The following is a 5,108-nucleotide window of genomic DNA, read 5'->3' as shown; positions in this document are numbered from 1 at the left end:
GCACCATGGTTTCATCTAAGGCAAAAATTTGTCATGAGTTGTGATTATTGATGTATATCTTTTATATTCTTCAATTTATACTAGCTTATGATATTTTTTTTTATTGTGTATACTTTTTATGTGAGATATTGAAACAACCTAAATGATTGACTACATTGTGCCAGCATTCCTATTGTTGTCTGTTCTCTACTTTAAATCCGGAAACGCAGTTCTAGGCCTTCCATATGCATTAGCAAGCCTTTCATTCTGCCGATCTTCTAAAAGCCTCTGCTACTCTTACTCTAGCTGAGTTGTGGCTCTCTCTTGGATCAAGCCATGCGTTTTCACCATAGTAAGTTAAGTTCACGTGAAGTTGATAACTGCACATGAGTTTTCACCATATTCTATACCTTTGGTGTACACTTAGTATAGTCCTTCTTATATACACACTAATTTGACAAGCGGCTAACTAAAAGGGCAAACTATTCATATAGATGGCAAGTTGGAATACTAATGAAGTAATGAAAGATTAAAGTCATGTTGGAGGAGGGACAACCTCGCTTTAAGGACATATTCTGACTAAGAAACTAGAAACAAGAGTTTACCAAGTTCATGAACAAGTCAACTACTACACAGTTCAAGTTGATGGAACATGCGATGTTATTCTGTATTTTTTTTTTGCGATTCGAATCCAGAGAAATCATTTTCAATTCACAAGCTTAGGACACCTAGCTAGCAGCTTCCCCTTCATATTTTAATGTTCAATATTTCTGCATGTTTGAGAAGTTGAATGATTTCTGTAATCATCCTTGGAACAAAAAAGTTGCCACTTTGAAGCTTGATTACTGCAACACTCCATGGAAGATAGTAGCTTCAATTGCTGGAATTTTTCTCCTTATTCTCACTATTATTCAGACAGGATTTTCTATCCTCCAAGTAGTACTAGCTTAATGCATGTGCTTTCTAGCTTGGATGATGATTATATACTAATGTGTCAATCACTCATGGTATATCTTGAGGCCGAGCCTTGAATAAATATGTTTCTTATTACATAATATCAGTGATACTTGCCTTAGATCATTATACTTGTCTTTATTTTTTTCCCAATCTCAGCTATATATATCTATCTCATGTTGAATGATGCTCTTGACATTTGGAACTGTGGTTGCATAACACAACTTGTTTTTTTATAAGGTTGTGTGTCCTATTCCACCCATGCTATACAATCTCTTGTGATGCTTCCAAAACTTTTGATTGTAAAACAATGATTACTGACACAAGGTTCAACTTGTACTGAGGCAAAGGCCACACTCTCATATCGTTTCACTTTTCAAATACACAAAGGCTGAAAGGTGAGTGTGCCTTATTATATCGCATTATCCTCCAATATTTTTTTAAACTTTCTGCTAATATTAACTGATATAAAATCTATCTATGTAAATAGCATCTATGTAATCAAATAATCAATTTCATAATTTCTTCCAGTGTTGTAACAAATAAGTATATAAAATTCTAACTAAAAAGGAAAAGTATTAATCTATTCATATAGATGGCAACTCCGAATCCTAATGACGTTGTAATGAAGATTAAAGCAATGTTGGAGAAGGGACAACCTCGCTTTACAAAGGAATGTTGCATCTACAACGTTCCCCACAACATCTATGCATACACTCCAGAGATTGTTTCAATTGGTCCTTTTCACCATGGAGATGAAAAATTGCTAAAGATGGAGGACCATAAAAGACTATATTGCAAACAATTTATTGAAAGATCCGAGCAAACAAGTTAGAAAGTTTTGTGAATTGCGTGCAAGAGCTTGAGCCAAAGATTCGTGCTTGTTACTCAGATGACATCAAGCTTAGTAAAGAAGAACATGTTATGGTGATCTTGGTGGACTGCTGCTTCATATTAGAGTTTTTACTCAGGTACCATTTCATGCTTACGCGTGGCGACGATGCTATTCTTTTGCCAACACGGTTAAGGGTCTATATACGATATGATTTGTTGTTGCTTGAGAATCAAGTCCCATTCTTTGTTCTTGACAAGCTTTACAATCTACTTTTTCCTTCTACCTTCATTGGTCGGAGCCACGATAGGCATCCTTTGTTGTTAAGTCTCGCTCTTTATCATGTAGTTCCTTGTAGAATAATCTTTCCTGGTGATTATAAGGGTGAGTTATCAGTATCCACTGTTGGTGGAATAGCTCATTTCACAGATCTTTCTAGAAAGCTTCTATTATTGTCCTGTAACTTATCAATCTCTAGATGTTCAAGAGAAGCACAGATAGTGCAAATTTATAGTGCAACTGAGTTGAAGGAAGCAGGAGTAAAGTTTGAGGTAAAGAAAGCTAGTCAATGCTTACTAGACTTGCAACTTTCTGGTCATACTTTGAGAATCCCATTCTTTAGAGTGGAGGACACTACTGAAGCTGTTTTGAGAAATTTGTTAGCTTTCGAGCAATGCCATTGTATCAATGAATCCTACCTTGCTGACTATATTGCTGTGTTAGATTTTCTTATTAACACAGACAAAGATGTAGATTTGCTTATTAAGAATGGAATAATTGAGAATTGGTTAGGTGATAGTAATGCAGTGGCCAAAATGTTCAATGGTCTTGGAGTGAACATTATGTATCCAGATTTTAATGTGCAATATTCCCTTCTTTTTCAAAGGTTGAATGCTTTTTGTGCACGCCCTTGGAACAAAAAAGTTGCGACTTTAAGGCGCGATTATTGCAACACTCCATGGAAGACGGTAGCTTCTATTCCTGGAATTTTTTCTGCTTGTTCTCACTGTTGTTCAGACAGTATTTTCTATTCTCCAAGGATTACACCAGTACTAGATTAATGTTTGATATCTTTGTAATTGGAAGAATTGAAGTGTTTATTATGAACATGTGGCCATTTTATTATGTAATTATTGAAGACAACTGCATAAGGCAACTGCCTTCTCTGTAATTGTGTATCAAGTTTGAATGATATTTTTTTATTATTGCTTTCTGGTTTCTATACATTATTTACACATCTTTATTCTGAAATTAGTATTCAAACATCATGTTCTATCTTAAAAAGAGCGAGGGCTTTTGAATTTCAACTGTAAGATAAAGATCAACATGCATTTAGACTAACATTGTTGGCTAATCAATAAAGATCATCATCATCCGACAAAGACACAAAATGCCATATAGTCATGGTTTTCCTCAATGTACTAATCAAAAGCTAGAAATGATACAATTACAAACTAGCAAAAGTGATTAAAAAGAAATACTAACCAACATGAAATGAAACAGAGTAATAGATTAGCATATCTGGAAGAGATACCAATAATTTTAAGAGAAGATAATTGTAAAATCCCTACAATACCCTTACTCCTCTTTTTCCCAAACCCTGAGAATGAAAGAATGAAAAAGAGACAGAGAGGTTAAAATTGCTTTAGATAATGGTTAATGGATAGCATGTTCATCGTGTTCAGTTATATTGTGTGAATATGTGCCCTACAATAATACAGAGGACTCTAGTTTTTGGTAAGTACGTGCCAATTTTGAATTGTGTCACAGTAAAGAATAAAGAATATGTGTTGTAATACTGCACTCCTTTACCGAGTCTCAGTAAGATGATGAAGCCAATAATAAGATTAACATGTTTGCTAAAACTTCAAAGGCAAATAATAATCAAAGGTAAATAATAATGAAAGTCTGTTAAAAGCTGTTTCTAAACTCAAATATAAACTTGGTCACTGGAGAACAGATTCAAAGACAGAACCATGAAACAACCATTGAAGTGTTAATAACAACTTTGTCATATCCAAAAAACAACCAATTCAAGTGTTGTAAAACAATTGTTATATCCAAAAAATAACCCGTTGATACTACTTTGTAATTCACAGACAAAATGTTGTTACATGAATAATCTAATGTATAATCATTTCTTTCAACTTAAGAGTATTAAGCTTTTGCAATTTCTAACCCAAAAAATACATTAACATACTCCCTAAACCCATCCTCATCAGCCAAAAAATAAGTTTCTCTAATCTTGTGAAAGGTGTGGCAGGTGAGCAAGCTGTCAGACCCGGCCTGATGGCACTTCCCAGCAACTCGATCCACGTGAAGTGTGTCAGCCACCTTCTCCAAACCGCCATAGAGGCCATTGCAGAACCTCATCACATGCTTCACATCATAAGCATTTCCCCCAAACAGCTCTTTTACAAGCACCAAGAACTCCTCCAAGCTTTTCGGAAGAACACCCCAAGTCAGAATCTTCACCAAATATCCAATATCATAAGCACCATGGAATGTGACCCATGTCAGTGCTTTGTTGAACAGCAGCCCAGATGCTGCTGCCAACTTCGCAAAATGCATCGAAGAAACTCCAGCCACTGCATTGCGTGCAAAGTCGATGCCCTGGCTGCGTAGGAGTGCCACAGAGTCCTTTGCGTGGATGTCACGCATGAGATTGAAGTCTCGGAAATTGAACTGCCAGATGTAGTGAGTTTTGTTGTTGGTTCCTAGGTCAGGGAGGTTGCCGTGTTCATTGGAGAGAGTGAGTCCAAGCTGGATGATTTTGAGGGCGTCAACATTGGCCTTCATGACTTGGTAAGTTTCCTCTGGAACAACCGTAGTTCTTGTTGCGGGGCAGGATGACTACGCCGGGGAATTCAGTGTCAATCAGGCTGCCTATGATTTGGAACTCGGAATCAGCGTTGGCAGCCCACACTTTGCCTGATCACAACCGAACTATTGGGACTAGGCTCAAGAAGCGGCAGTCGCTACACAAACCTTGGCTGAGCAGCAAGGCGGAAAACCAACAACCATGGGCAGTGGCATCAGAAAAACTCTCGGTGGTTGTTAGAAGTCGTTCTCGTTCATCATCGACCCTCGTCATTCTTGTATATATGGTCGTCATGCTCTTCCTGGAAAGCAACTCTGTTAAATAATTATTAGAAACTGAAGAAAAAGATAGAACAAAGGAATGTAAATTGTGTGCTGTGTATGAGTGACTGGAAATGGTGCAGTACTTTTTCTTTGGGCGGGTTCGTCTAAGGAATGCTTTGAGGCTTGGGCAGATAGGGGTATGAGTAAGAAAAAGAGTTTCTTGCGGTGATGTGGTTTGTGTGGAAGGGTAGGAATGAGA

At 37.0% G+C, this 5,108-nt stretch overlaps 2 pseudogenes; one reads left to right on the top strand and one right to left on the bottom strand.

Annotated features, from left to right (window-relative positions):
- Positions 1 to 1,528: 1,528 nt before the first annotated feature.
- Positions 1,529 to 2,821, top strand: LOC107606514 (UPF0481 protein At3g47200-like; annotated as a pseudogene).
- Positions 2,822 to 3,922: 1,101 nt separating this feature from the next.
- Positions 3,923 to 4,579, bottom strand: LOC107606515 (putative CCR4-associated factor 1 homolog 11 pseudogene; annotated as a pseudogene).
- Between the last annotated feature and the right edge of the window lie 529 nt (positions 4,580 to 5,108).

Source organism: Arachis ipaensis, chromosome B7, assembly GCF_059453495.1.
Source record: "Arachis ipaensis isolate K30076 ecotype BB chromosome B7, ASM5945349v1, whole genome shotgun sequence".
Classification (NCBI taxonomy): Eukaryota; Viridiplantae; Streptophyta; class Magnoliopsida; order Fabales; family Fabaceae; genus Arachis; species Arachis ipaensis.
This window is presented reverse-complemented; position numbering and strand designations above follow the sequence as displayed.